This window comes from Sorex fumeus, unplaced genomic scaffold, assembly GCF_029834395.1.
Source record: "Sorex fumeus unplaced genomic scaffold, SorFum_2.1 ptg000100l, whole genome shotgun sequence".
NCBI lineage: Eukaryota > Metazoa > Chordata > Mammalia > Eulipotyphla > Soricidae > Sorex > Sorex fumeus.
Genome location: NW_026606157.1, coordinates 11,100,865 through 11,115,997, shown reverse-complemented (window position 1 = coordinate 11,115,997; position 15,133 = coordinate 11,100,865). Strand labels below are relative to the sequence as shown.

Sequence of the window (15,133 nt, the reverse complement as noted above, 5' to 3'; positions counted from 1 at the left end):
CAGGAACAGACCATGCGTGGTCTCCCCCGTCACGGGCCACGCAAGGCTCCGAGTCTCCGTGAACGGGGAAACACGCACTCACTTCCCAGGCCCAAGCCCGAACTCTGCCCCTGCTCCGTCTCGTGGATCCCCGGGCTGTCCGGGCCGGGAGAACCGTGTCACCGTGCATGGCCTTGCAGCCGGCACCGTCCTGCAGAGAAAAGCTTCTACCCAGGGGAGGGAAGCGGGTGGCGGCCACGTGACGGGGTGAGGGAAACAGGAGCACCTGCCTGTGGGTGGAGAGGCCCAGCCCACAGCCCCTCCGACCGGGGAGACCCCAAGGCCACGCGAGGGACGGTGGCCAGGCCCGGGGCGGGGAGCAGCCGGTCAAGGGGACCCTGCGTCTCCGGCCACAGGGCACTGCTCTCAGGCTGCCCCAAGCAGACCTCGGAGAAGGCCTGGCACAGCTGGCCCGCCACACACCTCTGTGTGTGTGTGTGCATGTTTGTGTGCGTGCTGTGTGTGCATGTGTGTTTGCCTGTGTGTGTTGTATGTCTGTGTGTTGTGTGGATATGTGTGTTTATATGTGTTGCATGCCTGTGTACGTCTAAGTGCATGTGTGTTGTGTGCAGATATGTGTGTCTATGTGTATTGTGCATGCATGTGTGAGTGTTGTGTATTTCTCTGTGTGTACGTGAGTATGCCTGTATATGTGCTATGTGTTTATGTGCATGTGTGTTGCGTGTGTGAGTGTTTGTGTGTGTCTGTGTGTGCTGTGTGTGAATGTGCCTTGTGTGTGCTGTGTGTGTGCCTGTGTGCATGTCTGTTGCGTGCGTATGTGTGTGTCTGTGCGTGTTTGAATGTGTTGTGTGAGTGTGCCTGTGTGAGTGTGTTCTGTGTGTACCTGTGTGCATGTGTGTCGTGTGCGTATGTGTGTCTGTGTTTTGCGTGTGTGTGTTGTGTGAGTGTGTGTCCAGGGATTCCAACACCAGGTGCTGCTCGTGCCCAACTTGGGGGCCCCCGACCCTCTGAGCACGCCCTGTCGGGCTCTTTCACCCACCCCGCAGGCTCCAGGGTGGGTGTGGAATGTGTTCGGGGGGCACCAGAGGGGCTTGTGGCCCCCAACACCCAAGAGCCGTGGTCAGGCCGGGTGTCTGAGCCGCGTGGGGCTATTCCAGACACTGACCCCAGTGACCCTGGTCCAGGAATCACCGTCTAACCTCAGCCCCCAGAGGCCACCCCGACGGCACGGTGAGCCCCGGGCCTTCTCACCCACCATACAACCCACGGCCCCCTTACCAAGGAGCCCCCACACCCAAAGCCCTGGGGAGGGACACCGGACCCCGCTCCCTGCAGCCCCGACCCCCCCCCCCCGTGACACTGACGTGTCCAGCCCACTCCCTGGTGCGGCCAGCGCGGCCAGCACACCCACGCCAGCCCTGGGGGGTTGGGGGCTTCCGGCCTCCCGGCTGCTGGTGAGGGCACCTTCCCGCCCAGGACCAGAGTGGCCGTGTGTCCCCCGGGGACGGAAGCCAGCCGCTCTGCTGGGCCACATCCCGGGAGCTAAAGCACGCTAAGGGTCCCCGCAGCCCACCCGCCAGCCACAAGGCCCGCCCGGGAGGACCTGCTGGTTCTCGGCTTCGGTCCAAAGGGCCGGTGCCAAGATGATCGGCTGGAGCCACGGGCACGGGGGTGCCCAACTGGATGGCCTCTTTGCATGCAAAGCGCAGCACTGAGTCCTCCTGAGCTGCCAGGGGGCTCCAGGTGAGCCCCTTACCCTGCCCCCCAGCCCTGCCCCAAACCGGCACAGGGCGGCAAGCACCACCCTGGCACCAGGCCTGGGGCTCTTGGGAGTTCAAAGCGGGCACCAAGGCGGGTCACGACTTCAGCTGGGGTCACGCGGGCGGCCGGCGTCTACTCCTTCCCCAGGATTGCCGGTGTGGGGGGAGTCGCGCCCGCCCGTGCCAGGCCAGAGGTCAAGCGCGTGCCCCAGAACCTGACGAATCCCAGTGGAGAAAGCCCTCCCCATCCTCACGGCTCCACCCCGACCCCACACGGGCAAGGATGCGGGACCCCGACTGAACCCGCTGAGCTCTTAGCCGACAGGCCCAGAGCCCGGAGCCTCCGTTCCTGCAGGGCTGTCAAGGCATTAAGTACAGCTGACCCCAGTTCCCTACCGGGCACCACTGGGTCCCCGCAAGCATCTCTCGAGCACCACCAGGTATGGCCCTGGGGTCTCTGAGTTCCGCTCATGCATCCCGGAGACCCCCGGACTGTAGGGCTGGATCAGAGCCCCCTACTCACACTCTGCCCAAGCCCTGCTGGGGGGTCAGTCAGCCTCTGGGCTCTGCCTGGAGTCGTCCCCCCCCAAAAAAAAAAAGAGAAGAAAAAGAAAGTGAATCCATGGCCTTGGGGTAAGTAAAAGGTCCAACCTATTTTCAAGAAGGCTGTGGCTCTCCCCACCGTAGAGATGAGACTGCATTGCGATCCCAAGACAAAAACGGTCTCGATGGTTTGGTCTCGTCCATCGAAACAGAAAAGTCGGAGCAAACACGCACAGGAGGCGGAGAGCGAGGCGGCCTTCAAGCAGCCGCTCCCCGGGCACCCGCCCTTCAGGGGCCGTGAGCTTTCAGCGCCGCGGAAGTCAGCGCCGCTCTCGCCCGAGTTCTCTGGGACCGGCGCCTTTTCTCCGGGTTGGCTACGACCGTTCCTGCTGCCGAGGCCGCTGTTCTCTCGCCTCTGTGAGGCTGTTCTACGACCTGAACGTTTACGGGACCGGGAGCCAGTCGCAACGCCAGGGACCAGGCCAAAACATCTCAGCTATGTGCGGAGGGACGGCTGGGCCTGGCCCTCGGACGGGCAGCTGCCGCCACAGGGCACACGGGCACACACGCACCACTCAGGCCGCGGGCAGCCGCAAACGGCCCGTCAGCTCAGCGGGATCCAGGCGGGAGGATTCCGGGGAGCCGGGGCTGTGCCCGAAACAGAGAGCGGAGGCGTGGGGGCCCCAGAGGGAGGGAGACCAACCTGCGTGCCCCTCGCGTGCCGGGGAAACGGCGCCGACTCGGTGTCACACACGGTGCAAGCAGCTTGGAGTGGGTGAGAACAGCAGAGAGCGTAGCGCCCGCAGCCTGGAGGGGAGGAAGCACGGCCGGTCCTGAGCCCGACAGACAAAGCCCCCGTACACACACACATGCAGACACACACAGAAACAGATATACACATACACACATGCATACACACATAGAAACACATACATGCATGTATACACACATACACACATGCATACACACATAGAAACACATACATGCATGTATACACACATACACACATGCATACACACATGCAGACACACAGAAACACATACACATATATGCATACACACAAACAGAAACACATACACACATGCAGACACACATGCAGACACATAGAGACACATACACACATGCATACACACATACACAAGTGCAGACACACAGAAACGCATACAGGTATACACATATATACACGTGCAGGCACACATGCAGACACACACAGAAACAGATACACACATGCATACACACAGAAACATATATACACATAGACATACATATACATAAATGCATACACATGTGTGTATATACATATATGCACACTTACATATGCATACATATATACACATCCGTATACACACACATATAAGCCCACACACGCACACTTACATACAAAGACTTGCACACACACATACACATACTTGTACGCATACATACACAGATACACACAAAGCACCCCTCGTAGGAGCAGGCTGGTGGGTGGGGCCGTGGGGTGGCGGCAGTGGACACGGGTGAAGAGATTTCTCTTGGGACATCACATGCCTGAAACCCAATCGTGAATCACTTTGTCATTCACAGTGACTAAATAAAAAATAATCAAATTTTTTTAAAAAAGGCAAAGCCGTGGACAGTCACCCAACACCCCAAGGCTTCCCGGCAGCCCTCCAAGTGGGACGGGTGCCAGTATGTCCACTCTGTCCAAGCAGACCCGAGGCCGCCGGGCGGTGCCAGGCCAGAGGCTCCCTGCGGCCGTGCCCTCTGCCCCGAAACCAAACCAGGCGGACGGTGCGGGGTGAGCTGAGGCCAAGCCAGGGAGAGGTGAGTCATGTCCTCTGCGAGGCGCCTGGGACCGGGGCCCTGGCAGGCCGGGCTGGGCGGGTGGAAACGGCCAGTTTCCCAGGCCCCCACCCTCCCGGGGCTCGTGGGGCAGTGCTCGCACGGGGACCCAGAGCCCGGCCACTGACAGGGGGCAGGTCCTGCACGTGTGGCCAGTCAGCTCAGTGCTGCGGGCTCTGTGGAGCCCGGGTCAGGGGGCTCCCTGCCAGCCCCAGCCGGGGGACACCGGGCCCCAGGCCCCCTGAGCATCCCTGGGAGCCACCGCACAGCCCACAGGAAAAGGGAGAAAACATGAAGGCCCACGTGATCACGGCTAGTGACGGCCAAGTCAACGGCGGCAGGAAGGACCACCCCACGCCGGGCCGTGGGCACTTGGGCCTGAGAAAGGTCCCAGGAGGGGACGGTCACCATCCCCAGAACTGACACGGGCTGACAGTCAGCCGCGTGGGGAGATGCGGACAAAGTCGGACACCGGGTAACACACTCGGAGCACCCAGAGGTGGGGGGACGGCACCCCAAAGCAGCCGGCCGCTCAGGGCTCACTCCCCACTGCCCGGGTCTCCCCAGGGACATGGCCCGTGAGTGTGGACACCCCGGAAAGTAGCGGCTGGAACTGCAGCAGCTCCCCGACGGCCCCCAAGAGCGATCCCCTCTGCTCCGGCAGGGAGGGGGCGGAAGAGCCCACAGCTGGGCAGGAGGCGCAACCAGGCCGGACCTTTGGGGAGCCCACTCGCCCGGACCTTTCCATCCTGCAGGCACCCACTTGCCCGGCACCGGGAGCTCCCCAGGAACCCTGAAAACTCCTCACTGTTCTCACGGCCTGAGCCGGGGCAGGGCACGGCATGACCCGCGGGCAGCCTGGGGACGGCCACACGGGCTGGGCAGGAGGGTCCGGAAGGTCTGGGTGAGGCCGCGGGGGTCACCCTCCCCGGAGCCCTGCTGACGTTTCCTTAGGGGCGGTGGCCCCCTTCTGTGGGGCACCCCAGGCGAGGCTCTTCCCGCTCACCGGGCAGTGGACTCTCCCCTCAACGTCCACCCCTACAGCCCCAGTGGGGACAGAAACATGTCCTCTAATGTCACCTGCAGCTTCAGAGACGTGCAAGCTCACGGCGTACTGTTACGCACTCACAGCTGGGAAACTGAGGAGTGGCTTGCAGGCTCACCTGTCCCCACAGCCCCAGAACCGACGCTGCACCCATGGGCACGACCGGAAGCTCCCGCCGTTCCTCCCTCCCTCCCTCCTCTGTGCCGAGAAGCCCGGGTCAGCGGGTCCATCCTATGGACAGCCCCAAGCCACGGTGGGTCCTGGCTGGAGCCTGGCCATCTGGGCGGGGGGGGGGACGCTCTCATCATCTGCCGGGCGTCACACGCCAGCTCCAGCCTCAGGGAGCAAAGACGAACGGGCCTGGGACTCCCCGGGGCGGCGCGGGGTCCTCACTCCCACCCCGGCCCACTGGGCACCGGACCCTCAGCTCTGTGGCCACGAGACGGGGCCCCTCCAGGCCAGGAGGAGAGCAGAGGGGGGAAGCGGGCCCCACCCCCCCAGGAGGACCCCACCCTGCAGGCACCATCCTGGGAACCTGGACGGTTGATCTTTGGTTGGTCTGTGTTTTAGCTAGTCTTGCCGGAAGTTCACCATCAGGGTCCAGGACGCGACGCACCTCGGGCCCTGGGGTGCCGGGTATCCCCCCCTGGGGTGCTCAGGAGGGCGTCAGCGGCAGGCAGGGCGCGTGCCCTCACCCCGCACCGTCTCTCCCGCATCCCAAGTCGGGATCACTGCTGCTGCCGGCCAGTCGCTGGGCTGGACGCCACCACCCCCGGCCGGCGGGGGAGCCCCAAGCGAGCACGGGACGCCCGTGGGCTCGGGTGTGCGTAGACTCGAGACGGCACATCACAGACGCACCTGGGCAGGCAGCTCCAAGAGGCCGCGGGAACCTGAGCCATCCCGAGGTTGGCCAAAGAGCGGCCACAGAGCGGCTCTTTCTAGAAAAGAAAACCCCGAGACACGCCTGCCCTCCCCTCCTTGCCCAGCTGCGTGCGTCCCCGCGTGTCCCCATGTGTCCCCGCCTGTGTCCCTGCATGTCCCGCGTGCGTCCAATGCGTGTCCCCTGCGTGTGTCCCCGCGAGTGCCCAGCACCCGCGCAGGGCAGAAAACCGGGAGAGTTAGCACAACCGGCACCCGGGGCCCCAGAATCCCACTCGCACCCTGGCTCTCACTCACGCCAGCACTGACACCCGGGCCATGACCCTGAGCTTCCCGTTTGTTCACTGAGTGACAGTCACGGCAAGCAGAGGCCCACCCACGGGGGTCGGGGGGCTCTGCTCTGCCTCGGAGCACCAAGCTCTGGGTGTCTCCTCCCTCCCTTTAAGGGGGCAGTGGCGGCGCGCCTGGGGGTGGCACCTGGCATGTGTCACGGCCGGTGCTGGGACTGACCCTGCGGCCTCACGTGGGCTCGCTGCATGGTGGGCGTCATGCCCGGGTGCCCAGCACCAAGGCCTTCCTGCCGCCCCCGCTTTCCTCCCTCAACACGACCCATCTCTTCCCAACCAAAGATCTTTCTGGAAATCACTAATGGAGCATCAGCGCCCTGACCAGAAGCGTCGTTGAGTGCAGAGGCCCTGGCAGCCGCTCCCTTCTGGGCATTTCCAGTACGCCGGGTGGAGTGTGTGTGTGTGTGTGTGTGTGTGTGTGTGTGTGTGTGTGTGTGTGCTTTCAGCCCAGGCTGAGGGGTTCAAGCCCAGGTTTGGGGGTTCAAGCCCAGGGATTGGGATTCTGGCTCAGGATGGGGGGGTTCCATCCAGGGCTGGGAGTTACAATCAGGGCTGGTGGGGCAATGGTCAGGGCTGATGGGGTTCCAGCCGAGACTCAGGGGTTCTGGCCGAGACTTGGGAGTTCTGGCCCTGGCTGGTGGGTTCTAACCTGGGATGTGGGATTCCAGCCCAGGATGGGAGGTTCCGGCCCAGAATGTGGGTTTTCGGCCCAGGCTGGAAGGTTTCAGCCCAGGGTGGGAGAAGGGAGGGTCTGGTCCAGGCTGGGGGTTTCCGGTAGGGGCTGGTGGAGTCCGGCCTGGGCTTGGGGGTTCTGGCCTGGAGTGGGGGTTCCAGCCCAGCATGGGGATACCGTCCCGAGATAGGGGGGTTCCAGCCTGGGCTGGGGAGTTCTGGCCTGGGTTGGGGGGTTCCGGCCCGAGATGGGAGTTCTGAGGAGCTGCTCGGTTCCCCAGGACCCCGCCTGGTGTCCGGGCCCCCCAGGAGTGCAGGCCCCGCGGCCTTTCTTTCCTTCTCCTCTCTTCCCTGCACCCAAACTTCCCAAACTCACCTCCTGCGTGGAGAAGCGGCCAGGAGCTCACGCTCTGCACGAGGCCGTAGGCGTCCCAATGCCCCTCTCGGTGCCCGAGCCCCTGCATCCAGGGCTGCCTCAGGGGAGGCCTCCCCCGCCCCAAGGTCCTCTCTGGGCTGCCGTCCTGGCCGGGCTGGGGGCAACCTGCCCTCGCACCTGGCCGGGGTCCCAGACTCCTGCCCCTTCTCCCAGCCCCGTTCCCACCCCACAGCCCCCACGCGCGCCTGAAGGACCCGCCAGCTTGAAGACTTCCGCGCTGTCCTGGCTAGAGGCCACCGCAAGGGAGGGGGACTGGGACAGGGTCCCCTTGTGTCACCCCCACTTTCCTGCAGACACACACGCACGCACGCGCACACACACACGCGCGCGCACACACACACTCAAGCAGGTTCCCCGCGGGGTGCACGTCGCCCTTCGTTCCCACATGCACAGGCCGCCCTGCGGGTGGGGCTGAGGCAGCAGCGTCTCCTTCACGCCCGTGTCTAACATCTCCGCGTGGATAAACTCAACTCCGGAGAATGGGCGGCCACAGCAAATACCGGGGCTCCGGCTCGGCCCCTGCGTGAGCTGCGTCCACGCCACATGGAGAGACGGGCCTTCTGCACCAGTGAGAGGCGCCACGCTCCTGGGGGTCACGTCCATGAGAGCACTGAACACAGCTGGAGGGGGCTGGAGCGACAGCACAGCGGGGAGGGGGTTTGCCTTGCACGCGGCCAACTCGGGTTCGATTCCCAGCATCCCATAGGGTCCCCTGAGCACCGCCAGGAGTCATTCCTGAGTGCAGAGCCAGGAGGAACCCCTGTGCAGTGCCGGGTGTGACCCAAAAAGCAAAAACATAAAAATAAATACAAATAAACACGGCTGGATCCGTGAGTCTCCCACACCCAACGCCAGGCCCCACAATGCCCCCCGTGGCCACCGGGCGAGGAAGGTGGGCTGCCTGGGTCAGGAAGGGCTCGGCCAGACCCCTCCGCCTCCCTCCGAGCTCGCGTCTCTGTGTGCACACCCACCTTGACAATGACAGGGTGATGCTGAGGTGATGTTGAACCACATGCTGGTGTCATGTCACCTCAGAGCCACCCCGTCACTTCTGTCACCTCGGAGTCATCCTATCATTCCGGTCACCTCAGAGCCACCCCATCCTTGTACCCATTTGCACACCCCATCTCACAGTCACCCCATTACTGCACACCCCACCCGGGGACCCCCGGCTTCAACCCCTGAAGCCCCCCCCCCAGCACAGCAGCAGGGGGCCAGGCAGCCCCTGAGAGCATGTGGGGGTAGAGAACTCTCAGCTTACAGCAGAACCTGGAACCGGCACCTCTGGCCCGGCCCGGCCCTGACTACTCGCCTCTCCCGAGCAAGCCCGGGCCTCTCGCTGCTCTCACGCTCATCTCTCGGCCCCCCCTCGCCTGGGCGCACGGGGCCCCGCTCCCCGGATCCCCCACTCACAGCCCGGCCCCCCAGAGACCAGACAGGCCGAGTGCGTCTATGTTCTGGCGGTCCCACACAGGGGCCTGACGGCGAAACGCTCCACGGTGAGAGAAGGCCCCCATCTCTCCTGCCACCTGACAACCCCACACACACACAATATCACGACTCCTGGCTGTGATAGGAGCCACGTTTCCCCACCGTGTGACAGCCGCCGACTTCTCTGCGCCTGGCTCTCGCCACGACGTGCCAGGAAGTCACACCGCCTGCCTGTGCCCATCCCGTGTGGAGACTATCTGAGGGCACAGAAGGGCCCTGCCCGCTCACGCCACAGCAGGAGGCGCTCCCTGACATTGGTGGAGGGAAGGACACCCGTGTTCACCAGCATGACACCAGCATGTGGTTCAACATCACCTCAGCGTCACCCTGTCATTGTGCATGTCACCTCAGAGCCACCCCGTCACTTCTGTCACCTCGGAGTCATCCTATCATTCCGGTCACCTCAGAGCCACCCCGTCCTAGCACCCATTTGCACACCCCATCTCACAGTCACCCCATTACTGCACACATCACCTCAGAGCCTCCCCATCACTGCACATGTCACTCAGAATCACCTCATCACTACACACATCACCTCAGTCACCAAGTCACTGCATATCACCTCATGGCCACCCTGTCACTGCACACACCTCAGAGCCACCGTCACTACACACATCACCTCAGTCACCAAGTCACTGCATATCACCTCATGGCCACCCTGTCACTTCACACACCTCAGAGCCACCGTCACTACACACATCACCTCAGTCACCAAGTCACTGCATATCACCTCATAGCCACCCTGTCACTGCACACACCTCAGAGCCACCGTCACTACACATATCACCTCAGTCACCAAGTCACTGCATATCACCTCATGGCTACCCTGTCACTGCACACACCTCAGAGCCTCCCTATCACTGCATACATCACCCAGAGCCACCCTGGCACTGCACACGTCACCTCAGTCACCAAGTCACTGCACATGTCTCCTCAGAGCCTCCCTGTCCCTGCGCACATCGCATCAGGACCACCTTGTCACTGCACATGTCACCTCAGAGCCACCCTGTCACTCACTGCACATGTCACCTCAGAGCTTTCCCATCATTGTAAATGTCACCTCAAAGCCCTCCTGTCACTACACACGTCACCTCAGAGCCTCCCCGTCACTGCATATCACCTCAGAGCCACCCTGTCATTCTACGTCAGCTCAGAACCATCAGTGCGCACAGCCAAGAGGACACAGAGCTCAGCCTCCCTTTGTTCGCCTCCTTCCTCCACAAGCCAAGAGTGACCAAACGTCCCCACGGTCACACTCTGCTGTTCGGGCCAAGTGGGAAGCCCCATGCAGCTCTGTGACGGGCACAGGGGGTTTGGGGTGAGTGAGCGAATGGTGAGAGGGCAAAACCTCCACCCCAATCCAGAGGTAAAGGGCTGCCCACCCCGCCTGACCACTCTGCCCGTCAGCCTGTGGCCAGAGGTGCCATGACTGAGTCAGCAAAACTGCTGTCACAGCTGACCCTGGGACAGTAGCCCGGGCTCAAGTCAAAGGTCAGGTGGCAGCAAAGTCCGGCCCCTCTGGGAGCACCTCCAGAAAGTTCTAGAAAGCCACGGGTATCCCACCTGCTTCACCTGAGAGCTCCAAATCTCTCTCACCTGAGGAAAAGAGCCACCAGAGAGGAAGGATATGGAACCACAGAGGCGAGCTCAGCAGAGTGGGGACCCCACCCAGACCCCCCCAGCCACAGGGACCCGGTCACCCCGACACTCCGCCTCACGAGCCCGGGAGGTGAATCACACAAGGTGGGCACGGGCTCGGTGGGCCTCTCCCCTTCTGCCCCGTGACACGCATGTCAGCCTGGAGCCCCCAGGAGCACCACACGGGAAGAGCATCCGAGAATCTTCCACCTCAGACGCCGCCAGGGCTGCAAAGCTGCGCCCTGGCGGGGCCAAGACGAAGCACCAGCTTCACAGAAGCCCCTGGCCTGAGGGCCAACGTCAGGTGACGTCACACCGTGGTCCCAGCAACCCCCAGCGCGAGCCCTGGAGCGTCCCCGCACTGGTCGCAGCTCGACCCCAGTGCCCACGGGTCCCTCACTGCCCAGCGGGGGAGAAAGCGGGCGGGCCCGTTGCAAGCCAGGCTCCCCGCGGGGCTGCAGGGTCTCCGCCCTCGCACACCCTCCAGCGGCTGCACCCCGAGAGGCCACAGGGCTGGACCCGGCCTCGCGCCGTCCCAGTGAGACATTCCCGGAGGAACCTGCAGGGAGCACATGGCACCTGGGCGGGCCACATGGGTGGCCGAAGGGCTGCGGGGGTCTCGAGACCCCTGGGCAGGCAAGCAGGGCTATGGGTGCCCATCCCAGGGCCGCCTCTGCCTGTGGACCCTGAGACGGGACGGGCAGCCCCTCCCTCCGTGGGAAAGGGGCCGCCCGCCCTTGTCGGCAGACACAGGCCGCGGGGAGCAGCAGCCCGGCCCTTGGGTTTGCATCTGGCTTCGCAGCGAATGCCCGTAGGGTGCCCAGCCTGGAGGGGACCCCCGGGACCCCCAAGACCCGCCCTCCCACAGTCCATCGCCTGCACGGCTCCTCCCCAGGGTCAGCTCTGGGAGCTCCCACCCGAACCCGCTGCACGTGCCAACCCAAAGCCAGGCGGTGCGCTCGGGGCTGGTCACAGGTGAGTCACACACGCCGCGTGCGGGGGGCAGAGTCCACGTGGCCCTTGCAAAGCCTGGCTTCAGCCAGCAGCTCTGTCCACAGCAGCGGAGGCAGCACTGCCCCCCCCCCCAACCACCACCCCGCAGAGGCCACTTTCCCTTTCACTTCCAAGGTGAGGTGACTTTCTGGGGAAACGCCACAAGCAGGGTTTGCCCCGGCCCATTCACCCTGGAAGCCACGATCTGGTTAGTGTAGGGCTCAAGCCGGCGACCCCTCGCGGGTGGGCAGGCGCTCACTCACTCCCCACGCCGAGAAGGCTGGCCAGCCCAGGTCGGACGCCTGCAAGAAGGTCACTGCCAAGGGACCGCGAGTGAGTGGGGCCGGAAAGGAGCCATGCCTGGCTGCTGTTTCCCGAGTCTGTATCACTCACACACACACACACACACACACACATACGCACACACACGCACACACACGCACGCACACACGCACCTCTGGAACAGCAAGGCGGGTTTTCAGAGGCGGGACAGGAAGAGGGTGGGGATGACCCTGGTGGGTTTTATCTCGCGCACCCAGGACAGCAAGTGACAAAAGATGACAATAAACAAGCAGCGAGCTCTCCTTCCGGGAGCTTCCAGAAGCCCGTTCCCAGAACACCGCCCGTGCCCCGGAGAGAAGACCGCTCGGGACCAGTGTTCTATTGCAGGCCCCTGCGGACGGAGGCTAGACGGTCCTTCAACTCTGGGAGCAGCAGCTGGTCAGGAGGTTTAACCAAACCCTGGCTGAGCCCTTCCCCGTAGTTCAAACATCTTCCCAAGATCTGCCCCTAAAAACAGCTGGACCTGGGCCGGAGCGATAGCACCGCGGGGAGGGCGTTTGCCTTGCACGTGGCCAACCCGGGTTCGATCCCCAGCAGCCCATCTGGGTCCCCAAGCACCGCCAGGAGTGATTCCTGGGTGCAGAGCCAGGAGGAACTTCTGCGCATCGCTGGCTGTGACCCAAAAAGAAAAAAAAAAAGCAAAACAAAACAGCTGGACCTGCAGCTGGAGAGACAGTGCGTGTGGCCCAGGGGTCCACCTTGCACGCCGCAGACCCTGGTCCAGTCCCCAGCACCCTAGGAGGAGCCACTTGGCACTGCTGGGTGTGGCCCCCAAGCCCTCGCCGCCCAACGCAACCAAACCCCAAACTGACCCTGCCCCCCATGTATGATGACAAGATACCGGCTCAAACAAAAAGAGGAGGAAACATTCCACACCACTCAGAGCCCCGAGCTGGCCAGGAGCGTGGACGTTTGGAGCTCTGGGCCGGCCACGTCAGGCCGACGTCCGAAGCGATTCCCGCCTTGCCAGGTATCACCCACCCCCAGCCCAGGACCCCCGCCCCCCGGGGGCTTCCTAAGCTCACAGAGCCCCCGGGGAACCTCATCTTCCTTCCCTGGAAAAGGCTCCCTGGAACAGTCTGTTCTCTGAGGGAACAGCCAGAGCTCAGACGTGGTCACCCCTGGCCCAGCTCCCAGTCCGGCCATCAGGTGCTCCCTCGGAGGAAGGCCTGGTCCCCACCCACCCCAACGCGCTGGGCTGCCCAGTTCTCAGGAACCCAGAACAATACAGACCCAGACTGGGAGGTTTCTAAACAAACATAAAAGGCCGAGGCTTGCGCAAGGGGTGCCCTGAGACCCCGGGTCCCACGGGCAGAGGGCAGGACCCCCGCCCCAATGGGGAGGGTGCAGGCTTTGTCCGGCCGTCCCTGGGCCCCGGGGACAGGCTGGGCCGGGGCGCCCAGGACGCGGCTCGAGCAGGGGAACCATCCACACCCACTTCCTGGGGCTGACCGGGGAAGAGCCTCACTCTTTCCTCCGGGGAAGGGAGCACTGACTCACGGCCACTCCCGGACCCCTCCTCGTCCCCCGCTCCGAGGGAAAGCGCCCTGAGCACCGCATCCCACATCCCGGGAGGAGTCCCGTCCGGTCCCTTCCCGGCCACCTCCAGCACCGCCTTCCAGGCCAGGAAAAAGAAAGGGCCGGAGACAGGAAACGGACCAAATTTTAAAAAAATAAAGTAAAATAAAATAACAAAAAATCAGAATTCCGTCCTCTGCGGCTCAAAACATCTTTTCCCTCCGGACAGGGGCGACCCCTTCCCGGGTGGCCAGCGCGTCCCCTCCTCCGCGCCCCTGGGCTGAAGCCAGGGGTCACTTGCCCCGGGGCCCACGCACGTGCGGGGAAAGTCGCGACTCGGAGCTGGGCCGTGGACACCGCGGGCACTTCCCCGGGTGGACACTCGCGTCCTGGCCACCCTGGACACGCCGGCCACCCCGGCCACACGGGTAAGGAGCGAGGGGCGAGCGGCCGGGACCCCTGGACGGGGCGAGTGGCCGGGACGGGCCGCGCCGCAGGAGCCGGGCTTGCACCCCGGGGCGCGGGGTCCGAGCGGCGCCTGCACCCCGGCCCGGGCCGGAGGGGTCAGGGGAGTAACAACAACAACAACGGCAACAACAACAATAATAATAACGAGGAGGAGGAGGAAAAAGAGGAGGAGGAGGAGGAGGAGGACGGTGCGGCGGACCCCGCGCCCGGCTCCGGCCCGACCCCCGCACTCGGCGCCGCACGCACGTGCTCCGCGTCCAGCGCGGGGGTCCGGGGGCCAGCGCGGGGGTCCGGCCCCGATCGCCGGACGGGGTCGGGGGCGGCCGGGGCAGAGGGGTCCGAGCCGGGGTGGGTGGGCGGGCTGGGGGAGGCGGGGGCCCGACCCGCGCTTACCTGCCGCCGCCCGGCCCCGCGTCCGGCCCCGCGTCCAGCGCCGCGTCCAGCCCGCGGCCCGCGCCCAGCCCCGCCCCGCCCCGCCGCCCGTGACGTCACCCGCCGGGCCCCGCCCCCCGCCCGCGCGGCCCCGCCCCCGGAGTCCCTCCAGCCAACCGGCGTGCGCGGGAGGCGGGGCCTCGGCGCGCGGGGCCCGGCGATTGGGCGGCGGGCCCGTCGCTCCTCCCGGCGGGCCGGCACATTCCTGGCGGGGCCGGGCTGGCGCTGCAAGTGGGCGTCGGGGCGGCCAAAAATGCGGCTTTTCCTGCCGCGGCCGGGCGCGGAGGGCGGCGGAGGGGGAGGGACGGGCGGTCCCGTCGGGAACTTTCCTCGGCTTGTTTGCAGCGGGCCCGAGCGGCCCCCTCCACGCCCCTCGTGGGCACGGGCACCTGGTCCTCCCCGGTGTCCACTCGCGTCCGCGGCTCCGGGCTCAGGGTCGTGCGCGGGGCAGGGCTGAGCGCTCCCTCCCTCCCGCACGGGCGGGGGGCTTGGGACCGGGAAGCCCCCAGAGCCCTGCCTGGGCTGGCCTCGGGAGGTTGCATTCGCGTGCATGCTTTAAAAAAATTGAATTAAATTCAGAAAACCCGGCTGAGCTTGCACAGGTCAGTAGGAGTGACAAGGGCCACTTAGCCGGCCCTTGTCCCCATGCACAGCTGGAAAGCAAGGGGAACCGCTCACAGGAGCGTAATTACAGCTGCATGCAACCAGATGCAGCGCCGGGCTATCAATTAAGCATCGGCCGGCA

The 15,133-nt window shown here is 64.4% G+C and overlaps 1 protein-coding gene across 5 annotated transcripts in view; it reads right to left on the bottom strand.

The window, feature by feature from the left end:
• PPFIBP1 (PPFIA binding protein 1) overlaps positions 1-14,395 on the bottom strand; it is a 70,324-nt gene extending 55,929 nt beyond the window's left edge. For 2 of the 5 annotated variants that reach the window (XM_056134573.1, XM_056134574.1), the window contains exon 1: positions 14,350-14,395. The gene's annotated coding sequence lies outside the window, so the exon portion shown is untranslated. The remainder of the gene's footprint in view (positions 1-14,349) is intronic. The other 3 variants (XM_056134575.1, XM_056134577.1, XM_056134576.1) reach the window with 2 other exon arrangements.
• Positions 14,396-15,133: the final 738 nt, after the last annotated feature.